The sequence below is a fragment of the Acomys minous genome, assembly GCF_964271855.1.
Source record: "Acomys minous genome assembly, chromosome: 16".
NCBI lineage: Eukaryota > Metazoa > Chordata > Mammalia > Rodentia > Muridae > Acomys > Acomys minous.
Genome location: NC_140498.1, coordinates 14,780,090 through 14,797,030, shown reverse-complemented (window position 1 = coordinate 14,797,030; position 16,941 = coordinate 14,780,090). Strand labels below are relative to the sequence as shown.

Below are 16,941 nucleotides of genomic sequence, written 5' to 3'. Positions count from 1 at the left end.
TCAGGACTCTGAGCTGCTTGCGGGAGTGACAGCTGTCATGGCAGGTGCCCTGCAGGGTGGGGGTGGAAGAAGCTGAGGGGACTAATGACAGGGTCTGTTTCCCATCCCCAACCCTCACCCCACCCCAGTCGCTTCCTTAGCAAGCCTGGCAGAGACAGTCGTTTGAAGGAAGACGCTGAAGGTGTTGCTGTTTTTCCTTACTTTTGTGTGGAAGCTGCAGAAAAGGAGCTGTCATCATTTCCAGCAAACACGTGACCTTGATTTCCAGCAGCAGTGGCTGTTAGCCACTCAAAGTCTGGGCCCAGTTTACCTCCTCACGATCATCCCAGGGCCTATGGCTTCTTCAGACCAACTTTTAAGACTCATGTCTTTCCTGCTAGCCCAATGGGTTGTTTCTGGGCAGGAAGTGCCCGACCCACTGTGGTGGTGTACTCGTCCGGCTTGCTGTGTGACTTTGGCAGAGCCACTCAACTCCTTGGATTGCTCTGCTCTAAGATGAAGCCCTGGAAATAGATGGCCCCTTAAGTCCCTTCTAATTGCACAGAGACAGGCACTGACCTAGGCTGCTTGTAGTTCCTGAGCTAATACAGGTTTGTCATCCTGAGGGAGGTGACATTGTCTGTGGAAAGAGAGATACTACCACTTGGATGTTGAACCTGCAGAAAGGCTGGGTAAGGCTTAGACTTTCCTCTGCCTCCTGGGGCTGGAGGACTGCTTCTAGCCTAGCAGGAGGACTTTTGAGGAATTACAGCATCTCAGGTCCTTCCTCTTTTCCCTGTGTTTTTTGACAAGGCGGGGAGCCCTCTGCTCTACCACAGGCCCCCTCCACGGCCTTCCAGTTTGCCCAGCATAAGCACTGAGCCAGGAGTCTATCCTGACATGGCCTGAGAGGGAGTTAGTGAGCTCTATGTTCTGTTGTGCTGACAGGAAGCTGCCTGGCACCGAAGATAATCCTGTTTCCCAAAAGCTATGAAGATATTAAATATTTATTATTTAATCCCCAACATTCTGCTGTCTAATCACCCGTGTTCTTCGTCTTCTAGTTGTCCCGACTCTGTAAGTGGAGTCTGTCAGACTCCAGGTGAGAAAGCAGACCCCCCTCAAAAAACGAGATTCCTGGCCCAAGTTCATACAGTTAGACTAGCAGGATTTGATGGCACATGTCCATTAGGCCAAACATGAGAGGTTTTAGAAAAAAAAAAACACAGAAATGATGAAATAATAATCTATAACCTCAAGTTCATTTTTTATACAAAACTGGGTTCTAGAAGCAAATCTAGAAGATGAGGTTAGCACGCCAGCTGCATGATCCTAACACTCGAACACAGCTCATCAGTTGTCTATCTTTAGCGTCTCAGTCTCCTCGCTCATCAAGAACACAGGCCTCCCATACAGCCCATTAACCCCATTAGTTATGGCTGCACAGTACACACTGAAGGCTTGGTGTTGGTGTCTGGGTGCTTTGCCTTTTCTCTCCTTTTAAGTTGGAAAGAATATTTTGTGCTCAAACATAGACTCCTCTCTGTGAGAACAAAAGTGGCTCAGGACAGAGGAGAATACACAACCAGACTACACAGTCCCAGTGCCATATGCAAATGCATGTACCCATGCAGGCACACACATGCACATACAGGCATATACACACATATGAACACACACACACATATACAGGCATATGCACACACATGCACAAATCTGTATATGCTAAGACTTGTATACACACATTCTTACATATATACATGTACCCATACACACAGGTACACAAATACATACACCTGTACACGATGAACACATATACACACACAAAGACACACAGATATGTCCACACATATATACATATACATTCTCAAACATGCACACAAATATCCACATGTCTGTGTATGCATGCACACACTTGTACATACATACATACATACATACATACATACATACATACATACACACATGTATATACAAACACACAGGCCCCCTTTCCTCCCTCATCTTGTTGCTACACCTTTAAGCTCACTAGCAGTGACTACGACAGCCTCCCTTGCTACTAAGAGCCCAGAAGAATAGCCAATCAAAAAACTGAGGATTTGAAATGTCAGTGGGAACTACTGCTTCTTCAAAGAGCAATCAGTGGGTGATGTGGAGAGGAGACAGATGCGTAACTCCCACAGTGCAGACATGTATTGATTAATGCATTCCTGGCACTACAGATGAAGCCTGGGGCGGGGCAAGGAAGTTACACAGTTGGGTAATGGCCCCATAGCTCTTAATTGGTGAACCTGTAATTCTGTATTCTCAGACTTAGTTTTACAGAACAATGACCCTAAATACAATGTCCTTAGTAATATTAATTTTTGTTTCCACTAAGACTGGAGTCAGCAGTTATTATATTAGCAACTTTACACATAGATGAGACAAATATCTAACAAAAACCTACTTAAAGAAGAAAGGCCTTATTCTGGCTCATCGTTCAGGGCTTCAGTCCATCAAAGCAGGGACAACATGGTGGCAGTAGCCTCAAGCAACTGGCTGTGCTGTATCCACAGTCAGGAAGGAAGAGGAAAGAAATGTTGGTGCTCTGCTCACTTTTTCTTTTTATCTATTCCTGACCCCATCCCCAGAAATGTCACCATTCACATTGGCGGGGATGGGGGGTGGGGAATGGTTGGAGGGGTGGGGGAAGGTGCAGGGGGGCGGGGCTGAGTCCTCCCTCTGCAATGAGGCTAATGTAGACGCCTCCCCAAAGGTGTCAAGGTGACAATAGTAGCTCTCTGCACGGTCACCTCTGCTCACGTTTGATAGCTTTTCTTATGAGTTAAAGTTTTAAATCCAAAGATATGGCTCTATATCCACAAATTTCGGGAAGTCCTTGTTTTTAATAGCTGAATAGTATTCCATAGTGTATATGTACCACAGTTTCTTTATCCATTCTTCTATTGAGGGACACTTCGGCTGTTTCCATGTTCTGGCTATTATAAATAAGGCTGCTATGAACATGGTTGAGCAAATTTTCTTGTTGTGTGCTGGAGCATCTTCTGGATATATTCCAAGGAGTGGAATAGCTGGGTCTTGAGGAAGCCCTATTCCCATTTTTCTGAGATAGCACCAGATAGATTTCCAAAGTGGTTGTACTAGTTTGCATTCCCACCAGCAATGAAGGAGTGTTCCTCTCTCCCTACATCCTCGCCAGCATGTGGTGTCGCTTGAATTTTTGATCTTAGCCATTCTGATGGGTGTAAGATGGAATCTCAGAGTTGTTTTGATTTGCATTTCCCTGATGACTAAGGAGGTTGAGCATTTCTTTAAGTGTTTCTCAGCCATTTGATATTCCTCTGTTGAGAATTCTCTGTTTAGTTCCATGCCCCATTTCTCGATTGGGTTATTTGGTTTGGTGGTATTTAATTTCTTGAGTTCCTTATTAGAAATGATCATAATAAGTGAGTTAACCCAGAAGCAGAAAGACTCAAATGGTATATACTCACTTATATCTGCATATTAGCCCAAGGGGCATGTCCCACAAAAGCCTTCACTTACCAGGAAACTGAGACAGAGGAGAGGACATTCTAGTGGGATTCTAGATGAGAGAATCATGGGAGAAAGGCAAAGTAGAAGGACCCAGAGGGTCCTAGAAGCCTACAAGTAGAACATTATGATAGGCAGATTTGGGCATAGGGGTCCTGCTCAAACTAAGGCACCAGCCAAGGACAATACAGGCGGTAAACCTTAAACCCCTACCCAGATCTAGACAATGGACAGAACACTCTCCACAGTAGAGTGGAGAGTGGGATATTACTTTCTCACATACTCTGGTGCCTCACCTTTGACCATGTCCCCTGGAGGGGGAGACCTGATGGCACTCAGAGGAAGGACAGCAGGTTACCAAGAGACTTGATACCCTATGAACATATACAGGGGGAGGTAATCCCCCTCAGGAACAGTCATAGGGGAGGGGAATAAGGGGAAAATGGGAGGGAGGGAAGAACGGGAGGATACAAGGGAGGGGATAACCATTGAGATGTAACAAGAATAAATTAATAAAATAAAATTAAAAAAAATAAATAAATACATTAATCCCATAAAAAAAATAAAAATTAAAAAAAAAAAGATATGGCTCTTTGAGTTTTGTTTTGTTATGTCTCTCCGTACGTGGGTGGCATCTATTGACGCGAAGAGCAATTCCTTGCTCGGTGCCCTCCATGTCCTCCCTAGCAACCGGTCTTAGTACTTTGAGCCCTACATTCTCAGTTGCAGGAAGCAGCTAGTATCCTCTGCGTTCCTTGACTCGATGAGGAGCCAGCCTAGGCTGGCAGATAGCAGCCTTTGGTATTCAAGCCTCTACTTTAGCGTGATTTAGTTTGGGGTGAGCCACTTTATTTCTTGGCAATCACTCGGGGACTCATTTATTTCCAAATCCTTATTGAACACCCATCCTCTGTCAGGTACCCTGCCAGGCGCTGGGATTATATTGTTGAACAAAACAGTTTCAATTTGTGCTTCTTGGAATTTACAGCCGAATGGAGATACGGACCCCCGACAAACAGCGAGGGAAGAAAGAACAGCCGTTGATTCTGCAGGCGTGTAACAAGGGGACCTTTTGTAATCTGAATGTAGGAGAAAGATTTCTCTGAAGAAAAGACAGAGATAAGAGAAAGATAATAAAAAGCAGTGAGCTAAAGGGAGGAGGCTGGTAACACGTGTACTTCAGCAGTGTGATAAGAGAGATGGCATCAGTGGGTCTCCAGGGATTTCACAGTGCATTTTTCTTGATGGCTATCTCAGAACTCTCCACATTGGGGGCATTCATCTGTGAGCCCATCACTTCTCTTGCTTTTGTACTAGTTACAATGAATTGTTCTTTGCTTCTTTTTCTGTGAACTGCGATAAGCTTTAATTTGTTTTTATTTTTGGTACGAGGCCTGATAGTTTACAGCTCACACCTTTGCTTGACACCCAGTGTATTTTTATATTGTCTCTGTGTACAGTGTGTTCATTTGCTTTCGAGTGTGCTTGGGTCTTCCGCAGTCTCCACATGTTCGTGTGTGTGTGTGTGTGTGTGTGTGTGTGTGTGTGTGTGTGTGTGTGTGTGCTCATGCATGAGCAGGCCAGAGGTCCATGTAGTATCGTTTCTCAGGCCTGGCTACCTTAGGGTTTTTGTTTGTTTGTTTTTTAAAGCTTTTTTTTTTTTACCTTTATTTATTTATGTGGGAAGCAGGTGGGTGCATGCCACAACACACTGGTGGAGGAAGAACTTACAAATGTCAGTTCTTTCTTTCCATCGTTTGGACCCGGGAACCAAACTCAGATCGCCAGGTTTACATCAGGCACCTCTGTTTAGTAAGACCTCTCATGGACAACCCTGCCCTAGTGTCTTAATACAAATCTTTCACTGGATGAGAGCTTACCAAATAGACTAAGTAGGTTGCCCATCAAGTCACCAGGATCCTCTTGTCTGTTTCCCCTGTACTAGGTTTACAAACTCAAGCCGCCACACACAGCTTTTTTGTGTAGGTGGGTTCTTGAATTCAGATCATAATGTTTGCAGAGCAACCACTTACCAGCTGGGCTTTGCCACAGCCTATTCATCTCCTCTTTTCAGTTTCACTTCTTCCTAAAGGGAGAGACATTTTCCTCACCTTGTTACTGCTGCAACCGGTATCAATGTGTATCTGTTAGCTATTGCTGTATAACAAACTAGCCTGAATCTATATGGTTTGAAAGAAATCATTTATGATTATTATGGAGTCTATGGGTTTCCTGGATGGCTCTGTCCAGATCTGAGCTGGGCTGGAATGCTGAGCAACCCAGGCATCTGAAATCAGCTGACGCCAGTGAGATGACGCCGGTGGCTTATGACCTAGGCATGCATGGTGTGGTTGACTTGTTGTGATGCTGTGTGTGACTCTGTAGGCCTCATTCACCAGTGTGGTCTGTTTTGGGGGTATGTGGAAGCAGGCTGTGACGGGAATGTGAAGTTGTGGGAACTTGTGCTTAACTTGGGCATGACGTCACTGCTCTTGATTCCTGTCAGCCAAAGCAAGTGGGAAGGCTGGCAGTGCTCAAGGAGTGGGGACACAGACACAGTATCCTCATAGGAGGAAGCATAAAGCTACACTCCCTGAAGTGGTGAGCAGCCAGGTCTGACTGGTAAGCCATCCACAGTAACTGGCACGTGGGACAGGACTCACTCTGTACACCAGGCTGCCTTTCCCTCCGTGATCCTTTGGCTTTCACCCCCATGGTGCTTTGATGGCAGGCATTGCCACATCTGCTTCCTTATTTGTGTTCAAATATTGCTTTCCCCAAGGCCCACTTCAAACTCGTTGGCTTATCTATATCCTATGTTTCTCACTGTCTAGGGGAGAACCTTGAAAAACGTTCTGTTCTTGCCCAGGGAATTTCAGTAATAAATTGGTTTTGAGGGGGGAGGGTATTGTGATTCCTTCGATTTTGCAGTTAAAGAAATATTCTTCTGAATACAACTTCTATTTTAGCGTTTTAAAATCATGTATATGTCAGCCTGTTGGTCTGAGAGTATGTGCAAATCAGCGAAGGTGCCAGTGGAGACTGGTGGCACCAAGTCCTATGGAGCTCCAATTACAGGCACTTTGCAACCCAGTGTAGGTGCTGGGAAGAGCAGCAAGTGCTTTTAGCAACTGAGGCATCTCTCCAGCCCAGAACATAACTTTCCTTAAAGACCTAAGGCTACGTTTAAGGCTCTGAGCTTAACTTTGAATATGATATGAAAGTTAATGCTTTAAATTCCCGAGCTCTTGCCTACATAAAAGCTATTTATGGAAAACATTTAAGAAGTTATATTTAACCCAAATCACCACATTTCATCTTCTGCTAAAGCAAATAACGGTTTTGCTAGTTAGTGTAAACAGATGTATATAAATAGAATCCATCTATTCTAGAAATCCCCAACTTTAAATGCTATCTATTAATTACTTTCTACAAATTAGAACTAAAACCACACTGCTGAGTAGTAAAGAAAAGTGTCCGTCAGTTTTCCAACAGCACAGAGAAACATGTTCCTAAAAGCATAGGAGGTCAGGTTAGGCTTTCATAGCCCGAGATAAAATCAGGACGTCTACAGCCAGTTGGGTGCCCTCTGTGATGGATGACAAACAAAAATGTAGAACTAGGGACTCAGAGAGTATAGAGGACAAGTTTTATCTGTGACAAGCCAGTCACAGGCCCACAAGAGAGTGTTGATTGACAGCAGCCCATTTGAGCAATAATAGTGAGTTCTAGACCACACAGGGCTCTGTATGTCTTTTCTCGGCCCAGAACCTGCATCTGTTTGCTGTTCTGGGAGACTTTGGGAATCAGAATGTCTTTTCCATTTCCTGTCTCTGCATATACACATTCTTCCCACCCTCCCCCCAACTCCCCATTCGTAAGCACGCTGGCCTCAGTGCCCCCGGGAGCGTTAAAGTAGAATGTGCTTATTTACTTTTATTTTTTACTTTTGGTACCGTTTTCCTTCTTTTTTATGATCCCGGTTTCCGACTGTGTGGCAGAAACACATAAAAAATTGGCATAAAAGTAGGAAAATGTGCCCCAGATGCTATATTAGCTGTGGAATAAGTTAAAGTGCCTGCACACAAGGTCTGCTCTCCTATCTGTCACCTCACTGAAACCCATCCTCAAATCTTCTGTCTATAAAAAGGGGATGGGTGCTGCTAAACACACTGCCAGCTCGCCTCCCTCCCCCCAGGGCTCTGGCACAAATCATGTCACCAACTCAAGAAGCTCTTCCCAAGAGGAGCAGACATGCTAAGGCTCCAGTTCTGTCTGGGAAGCTATTGAGGTGAGGATTTAAGGTCATAGTGGAGCCAGTCCAGAGAACGTTTTGAGCATAAGTCAGCATATGTTGAGGTCGGGTCTGATGCTGGCAGTTCTCAAAGGCCCTTTTGAACTCAGAAGTTTAAAAAAGGATCCATGGTCATTACCACACTCCTGAATCTGTCTCCTGGCCTCCTCACGTACTCCATCCTCAAGATCACAGGAGCTATTGTTTGTTTGTTTGTTTAAATTTATTATAATTTATTCAGATTACAATCCAATTGTTATCCCCTTGCTTTTATATTCCTGTTCCCTTCCTTCCTTCTTTTACCCTTTTCCCCTCCCCTAGACTTCCGACAGAAGGGGACCTCCTCCCCCATCACAGGACCACAGCCTATCAAGTCTCATCCAGATAGCCTGCTTCCCCTTCCTCTGTGTGCCCCCTTGGGCTCCCCACTGAGGGACAGTGATCAAATCATGGACACCAGAGTTCATGTCAGAGGCAGTCCCCACTGTCCACACAACTGTGGAGAATGAGATGTCCATTGGGTAGATCTGAACAGGGGATCTAGGTTTACTGTATGCATTGACCTTGGTTGGTGCAACAATTTGTGCAGGCCCCCTGGGCCCAGACCTCCTGGCCTTCCACCTGCCACACCCCATTCTTCCACACCACTCTCAGTCCGCCACCCAGGAGTCCAGTAGAGAGCTCCAGCGCCTTTCCTGATACCCTACTGGGTGGAGTTTCTCAGAGGACATCTACGTAAGTGAGTATATACCATGCATGTCTTTCTGAGTCTGGGTTACATCACTTAGGATGATCAGTCACCTGCCTTAGCTTCAAGAGCACAGGGATGAATGTATACATCCCCAGGCAAGGCCTCCTTACCCTCATGTTAATGCCACAGTCTGGACAAAAGCTTACATGACTGCAGTGGCCCAGGCTTTTACCCTTATCCTAGCTCAGGCCCATGATGTCAAATCCCCTGGGCTCCTTTTATCATAACAATGCTTTTTAGATACTGTGTCTAAGGTTTTTTTTTAATTATATAAGTGATTTGTGCTAAGCTGAGCATCAAGTATTAGAGATCAGGACAGCCTAATGGTTATAGCAGCTAGTTCCTACGTTTAGTTACTGGCTTTATCAAGTATTATCTCAATGGCTGACCCTAGGCCTTCCAAACCAAACTGTGCAACAAGCATAAGACTATAAGCTACTTCACTGGGTAATGCTAAATATCATATTAGTTTTAAAATATTAATTATTTTTTAAAATTTGTGTGTGTGTGTGCTTGTATATATGTACATCACATGAGTGCTGTGCTCAAAAGGGCCAGAAGGGGGCATCAGGTCAGAGCTGGAGGTACAGGAAGCTGTGAGTCACCTGTTGTAGGTGCTGAGAACTGATCCTGGATCCTCTGCGAGAGCCGGTAGTGCTCTTGACTACTGAGCCATCTCTGAAGCCCTAGGATTGTATGCTGATTGCCGTGGGTTCTTGGTACGGAATAAATCCCACAGGGAGCCCTCAATACCAGCTGCTGCTTTGCAGCTACTCCACTGAGTGAAAAGCTAAAGTGTCTGCTGGGTGGTTATGTTGGATCAATTTAGTTTCTCCATAAGGGATCTGAGAAAGCAGAGACATTATTTCTAGGGAGCCACGCAAAGACATGCAAAAGACACAGGCATCTCTGCTATCTTTCCAGAATTCTGTAGAACAGGTGGGTGATGAAGAAGGGAAAAAAAAACCTTAGAGATGTGAGGTGAGTTTTTAGGATCCTCAAGACAAGCAGGAAAGCACAGCTAAGCCCCCAGTCTAACACCTAAGATGAATCATCATGGTGAACGCAAACGCATTTGAAATCACCTAGGAGACACACACACATCCGAGTATGAGGCCAAAGGTGTCACCAGAGTGGTTTAACTGAGGAGGGAAGTCTTGCTCGGATCTGGGTTGCATCACCTCATGGGCTGGGGCTTCAGGCTGAAGGAAAAGGAGAACGCAAGCTGAGCACCTGTGAGCATCTCAGTCTGCTTCTTGACTGTGGTCACAGTGGATGAGCCACCTCATGCTCCCACCTCTGTGGCCTCCCCTCCGAGATGGACTGTGCCTAATACAATGCCTCACATATTGTTATTTTGTCAAAGGCATCTCACTCTCTTCGTGGATAGCAGCAAACTAAGCTGCTTCAACCCCACAGACCTTAAAGCCGCAAGGAACCCTACCTCTCTCTCTCTCTCTCTCTCTCTCTCTCTCTCTATATATATATATATATATATATATATATATATATATATATATATATATATATATATATAAACCTGAGGAGTCAGAAGGTGAAAGGTCAACCAACAATATCCAGCCCCCAACCGTGGGCTCCCTCTCAGGGCCAACAAAAACCTCAGCAGGACTCTTCTGAACTTATTTCTTTGCTTTGCCTAGAATCCAAATTCCTTCTTACATGATAACACCTTTAATTAAGGATCAATTAAGTCTGAGGCTAAGCAGATAAGATAATTTGAAGTGAAGCTTTTTTTGTAATCGGTGCTACTACTGAGCAGGAATTTAAAGAGCCTGTTCCTGGGATAATAGGCAGCACTTGGTGGTGTTTCCATCTGATGTTTAGCACACATCTTACTCGACTGCAGCGGTTTGAGTGCTTGCTCTGTGCTGGGCCCTATTTCTAGGCGCTCGGGCCACTGAAGTAGATACACAAAAACGTTACTTGTCAGTAGCTGATTTGGACTGTATACCATTCTTCTCTACACTTAGATAAGGTGCTTTGCATAAGCATCCTGAACCCCCAAGTGTTGAAGGCTCGGTCCTCACCCTGTACGCTCATCAGAAGGTAATGAAGCCTTTAGGAGGTGGAGCCTTGGGAAGGACTCTGTAACCGTAGGCTATTCAATCCCTTCCTCTTTTCCTTTGCTTCTCCTGAAGAAGACAATCTACCACGGACTGAGATCTCAGCCAAGATGAGCATTTTCTCCTCATGAGTTGTTTGACTATTTTGTTACAGCAATGGGATGCCGACCAATACAGTGTGTTGTCCGTGTTATCAGCAAATATTAAAAGCTTAGTAGGTACTGGGGAGATGACTCAGTGGGCAAACTCGCTTATTACACAAGCCTAGATCCCCTGAATCCTCCAATGAGTGTTTGTAATCCCAGTGTAATCTGACAGGGAAATGGGCTGATGTCTAAAGTGTGTCTAACTCCCCTTCATGCAGAGTCAAGTGTACCCCCTACACACAGAAGCAAGTGAATGCCCCAACACACACACACACACACACACACACACACACACATACACACACACAGAGCAACATAAAAAAATTAGTATTTGTAATGTCCGATTATACAATTGTCAGTCTGGCTAACTACCCACACTAAAGGCTAAAGTGTTAAGTGCAGTCTACCATGAAATGCTTGGCTTTATTCTTATCCAAGTCCATATAGCTGGCCCTAGCCATGGCCCTAACAAGTGACATCATGGTCATCCCAAGGGAAGATGACTCTGCGTGTCTCAAAGCCATACTTTTATCCTATATACACTATATACACTGACCCACGGAAATGCTCTTTCAGCCTCCCTGGCTTTCTTCCTTGGTGACTGAGTGAATACAATTCCTGGAATCTGAGCTGAAAGGACCCATCAACGTCATTTTACAAACTGAAAAATCTGCGCTCCGGAAAGAGAAAAGGGGGAGTTAGGACTAGAGTCCCAGTCCCCTCGCTCCTTGTGTATCTTTCCTACAGATAGAGCCCTCTCCACTTCAGAAACGGTATGGGGTGCAAAGAAGCCTGTCCTGAGCATCTTAATGCTCAACAAGATGAGAAGGCCTTTGGGTGTGCATGTGGGTGACTATCTTGATTACACTAACTGAGGTAAGAAGGCCTGCCCAGTGTGAGCATCACCATTCTCCAGCTGGGATCTTGAGTGTGCAAATGAGAACGGAGCCAAGTCACAGTACATATTCGTCACTCTCTGCTTCCTAAGCATGGTTGCGATGTGACCAGGGTAGCAAGCTGCTTCAAGTTCCTGCTATTTTTATTTCCTTGCTGTCATGGACTGTACCCGTGAACTGTGAGCCAGATTAAGCCCCCCTCCCTCCCTTAAGTTGCTTTTGTCAGGCTATTTTATCACAGCAACAGGAAGAGAAACTAAGACAGGATCTTTATTTTATAAAGACATGAGTGAGAAGGGAAGGAAACGCCACCACTGGAAGCACCATGCGAATCCAAGATGGAGGCTCTCTACCCTGGAGATACTGCTGGGTCGAGACCAGAGGGACCATACACAGCCACATACAATACCTTCAGAGGAGCCTTAACCTTAAAATAGGAGAACTAGATGCAGATTAGGACAAGTGCTGTCTAGATTAACTCAACTCAGCCTCAATTCTTGGCTCTACCACCTGTCTTACTTGGTCTCACACCAGGTCCACGCGAAAGGCCTTAGGAATCCTGGATAGGAGCAGAAACCCCCATGAGCTCAGCTCCCCACTGTAGCTACACACACACACACACACACACACACACACACACACACACACAAAATAAAACAATATTGGACCTTCCAGACCAGCCCAGATCCCAAATGGACACTAAAAACTATATCTAGCCACACCCTGCCCATCAACCAAGTCAAGATGTATAGTAATATTAATTCTTAATGTCAGTTTGTTATGTTATATAATATATAATAGAGGACTAGGGTATGCTTCTGGCAACCAGCACAATAGTTAACATATAGAAGATACAACAAATACATTTATTATATAATAAATAAATAAATAAATAAATAAATAAATAAATAAATAAATACTGGAGATGTGATTCAGTTAACAGAGGGTTTGCTTAGCATGTGCAAAGCCCTGGGTTCCATTCCTAGCACCATATAAAACAGGGGTGGAGGTACATGTCCGTACCCAGCGATTGGTAGTTGGGGGCAGGAGAATAGAAGATCATGGTTATACTCAACTACATTGATGAGTTCAAGGCCAGCAAAGGCTAGATGATTCTTCACTGAGAAAAGAAAGTGAGGAGGGAGGGAGAGAAAAGCAAGGGAGGGGGAAGTAAGTTTTAAAAAAGAAGAAGAAGAAGAAAAGAAGAAAGAGAAGAAGAACTGTGTGGAGGGGGAGAAGGGAGGTCAAGGGGAAGACCCTCCTCATCCACCCTAGGACAGACAGCCATTTTTCATGACTTTATAAAGAATGCTTGGTATAGAACCATAGGAGAAAAGGGAAGGTGGAGGGACTCAAGAGGAAGTAAACAAATGTCACCTATCTGGGAAAGCCAAAACTTGTAAACTTCTCCAAGGCCCCTCCCCAGCTGTATAGAAGCTGTTACCAGATGCAGTGGGGGGTGGGGAGAGGAGGGGGGAGCAGACTCCGAGCTCCCAGGCAGCACAGAGGACATTCTCAGACCTGAAGCTGCCTGCAAGCTATGGGATAGCTCAGGGCTACAGCTGTCATGAGTTTGTCCCTGCATCCCATCCAATTCCATGTTAGGGTGGGTTTTCAGTGATGTAGCTACTTCTGGGTAATCCCCGCTCCTGTAAGCGCCCCCTCATCCACACTTCTGTTAGTGACCCCAATAAGAACTCAGTGGTTCTCCAAGTTAGACTTGGGTGCAGCTGTTATGTCAGTGTGTCAGGAGTTCCTTTCTGGGATGAGTAAGCGCGTGCACGTGTGTGTGTGTGTGTGTGTGTGTGTGTGTGTATGTTTGTGTGTGTGTACATGGGTATGTGTATATATATGAATGTATGTATGTGTGTATATGAACATGTGTATGTGTACATATGTATGTTTGTGTATGTACATGTGTATGTGTGTTAGAGGATGTTCTAATGTATTTTGATGCTAATTACTGCTTGCTGTCTCTGTGACCCACGTTTTGACCTATAACAGGCCGTTCACCTGGAAAGGGCAACTGAGGTAGGTATGGCTATATTTCCTGAGTTTAGACAGAGAGAATCTTGGCAGAAGAGAGACCGGGAGGAGAAGAGAGGAGAAAAGGCCCCTATGGATTAGATGGAAGAAAAGCATGTGGCCGGCGTGGATGGAAGATTTGGCCCAGATGAAGAACATTAGCAAGTATTTGGGGATTATGGATGGGAGGTAGCTTGATAGAAATTATTAGAAACAGATGACATGGGATTGGGGCAAGGATTCCATGCCTGACCCACTAAGGGAAGTAGTTTAGAGGATTAATATCTGCCTTGCCCCAGGTTAGCTTAGGCTATTTTAAAATATAACGAATGTCTGTGTCTTGATTGATTGCTAGTGGGTTTTACTGAAGTAATAATAACTATAGGCCTCATAATAAACATGATTAGGCCCTACTGATAATTAAAAACAACATATGTGTATGTATACATGTGTGTGTGTTGTGTCTCCCCCAAGAAGTCTCTGATACAGAAATGTTTTGCTGTTATCCTTGATTTCCAAAGCTGAAACTCAAATGTTAAAAAACATTAAATAACTTCCCTGAAGAGATCTCAGACCCAGGTACAAGAAAAACAGGATAGTAAGATCCCAGTCTTAACACACAATGAACAATAAACACATATGATCTTTTAAAACAGAAAATCTAGGGCACAATTCCTTCATAGATGACCCAGTGATACTGTCACTGCACAGTGAGCTGTGGTAGTGGAGACAGTCCTGTGGGAGCTGTTGCTGGATACAGAGCATGTCTGTCTTACTACAGCAGTGTGAAACAGAAAGTGCCCAACACACTACAGAAACGCAGAGCCTGGCTATGGTCATGGCAATCTCACCCCTTCCCTGTCCAGATTCTTCTGACCTTGACTCTGAAGTCAGGCTGTGCGCCCACTGGGGGACGTATGATGGGCTTTGCAGTAAGACGTGAATCGGAGTGGTAATTCTGTCGTGTGTTTCTTGTTCACTTCTGAATGTCATTTAGTTACTCTGGGTCTGTTAGAGAAATTAGACAAGGGAGAAGGGTATTACGTATCTAATTAGGTCATGGTTAAATTAGATATATGTAAGGAAAGCCTAGTCTCAGGGGCACCTGCTGATAAATTATTATTAAAGTATGGAACCCTGAAAAGAACAAGACAAGAATCCATGGTTTCACATCTTCTCCTGCTAGAGTTCATTCTATCTCGAAAAATTGCCCATAAACTCCCAGGATGAATGGGTCTCACTCTGACATTCTGTTGTGTACAGGGACAGGAAGGCCTGACAGGAACACAGATGAGGGCTCTAATATACTGTCCACTGTTTACTAAATGCATAACTTTGGAAGTTCAAGGTGACTTAATTGGAACTGCCCATCACTTAGCTCCTTCTCAAAGAGGAGAGGTAGCATGTGTTAAAAAGGCATTTGAGGTGGACATGCAAGGGAAAACACTAGAGACCTACAGGAGGGGCTGAAATCCCATACAGTTCAGACCTGGAATGCCAGCATAGGAAGAGAGCCCATATGCTAGGCACCCACCACCCTGGCTCCATGGTTACAGTAAAGAAATGTGCCGCTGCAGGAGTAGGGGTGCGAATGAACTCTGTCAGTGTGGATGTGGAAAATGTTCCCTGTCCTCACAGGCTTTTCTACAAACTTACCTAAGTGACCTAAGATGTCCCCCACCCCCCAAATACATGCTCAGGCAACTCAAGTATATAGCCAGGTGCAATATTAAGAAATGATCCATTGGCTGAGTTCAGAGTACTTTAGGGGTCAGAAAACCATGTGTGGTCCTATGTCCACTACGATATAGGCATTCTCCTATACTGAATCAAAGGGGAGGCACCTTGTAAACTCAACTTAGCCCAGTGGGATACTGCTGAGCCAAGCCTACTGGCTGCCTTGCATGGTAGAGCACCGGTGTCATAACCCGAAGAGGCATGGAGAGAGGTGTCCTCAAGAACTAGAAGAGAAGGATGCTGATCCCCAGGGACTAAGAGCATGCATGGCCAGTCACACAGAGACTAGCAGCAATACCAGGACCAAAGTAAGATGCCCAAATGTTTCCATCTATCCCTCTGTACCACAGAATGGGGAGACAGTGCAGTTCTCACTGCTATCCAACACACAGGAGTGTACTGTGGAGCCTTAAGCGACTAGATCGTATCAGTAGACACCCCAGCTCTAAGAAAAGATAACCAAATGGGACCAAGTGGAGTATTACCCAACTATACCGACAGTCCTTCTAGGCATGCATTATACCGCAGGAGTCAAGGGAATGCACATCTCCTCTTGCCCCGACTACCAACGGAGTGGAAGAAGAATGAATGAACCTGATCATTCCTATTGTAACCCCACTTATGCAGCCATCAGCCCTTCCCTCCCCCCATCACCTTCTGTTGTCAAAATAGGGTGCTGCAGAGTCTGGGTTCACAGTGGTGACTTTTCTGAGGACAAATGCTTCAGGTCCCCTGGACTCAACGCCATCACACATCTTGTGTAGTAGCAAATCTAACATCAACAGTGCCAGAGAAAACCATCATCACCCGATTAGAGCACCACTCCCTGAACTGTTTGAGTGTCCCCACACTCAGGTGGCCTCAAGAGGAAGTGGATCCTTCCAATTCTGATCCTGCATGTGCTGCTCCCAAAGTTCTCAATCACAGGTGAATAAACTATAGGGAGACTATCATGCTAGTTTTCTTAGGCTGCCCTTACATTGCCCAGACACTGTCAATCATGCAATCGTTACCAATCTGAAGAGCATTCACCTGGGATGCTGGAAGCCTTGGCAACAGGGCAGGGCATGGGTTATGTTTCCCCTAAGGGAAGGGTTCTGAACCAAACCCAGACTCATTTGAAATCCTGGATTAAGCCCTAAATTGTCGAAAAGGGGTATTCCATGTCCTACATAGAAAAACCAGCAAAGTGAAAGTAACATGGCAAGGACATTTCTTTTTTAAAAAAAGGATTCATCACAATCTCAAATTGGGCTAACAAGCAGAAACACACATGACCAAGATGGTTTCTGTCTTTTATTTCCAAGGTTAAGTGGGAGATTGGGTGTTCCACAGAGGCTGACGTTCAACCTCACAGTCTGTTCTTCGTTGGCTTATTTGAAAAACATTGTGAACAAGAAGAGGGAAAATGCAAAATTAGCCATGTTTAGATACTTAAGTATTTCAGGAAGCCAATTGCACCTGGTCAAACAGACTTACCTAACAAAGAATTAAC

General features: G+C 44.8%; 1 long non-coding RNA gene across 1 annotated transcript in view; it reads right to left on the bottom strand.

Annotated features, from left to right (window-relative positions):
• Window positions 1-14,675, bottom strand: part of LOC311587244 — a 42,073-nt gene extending 27,398 nt beyond the window's left edge. The window contains exon 1 of the long non-coding RNA XR_014775802.1: window positions 14,587-14,675. This is a non-coding gene — a long non-coding RNA (uncharacterized lncRNA). The remainder of the gene's footprint in view (window positions 1-14,586) is intronic.
• Between the last annotated feature and the right edge of the window lie 2,266 nt (window positions 14,676-16,941).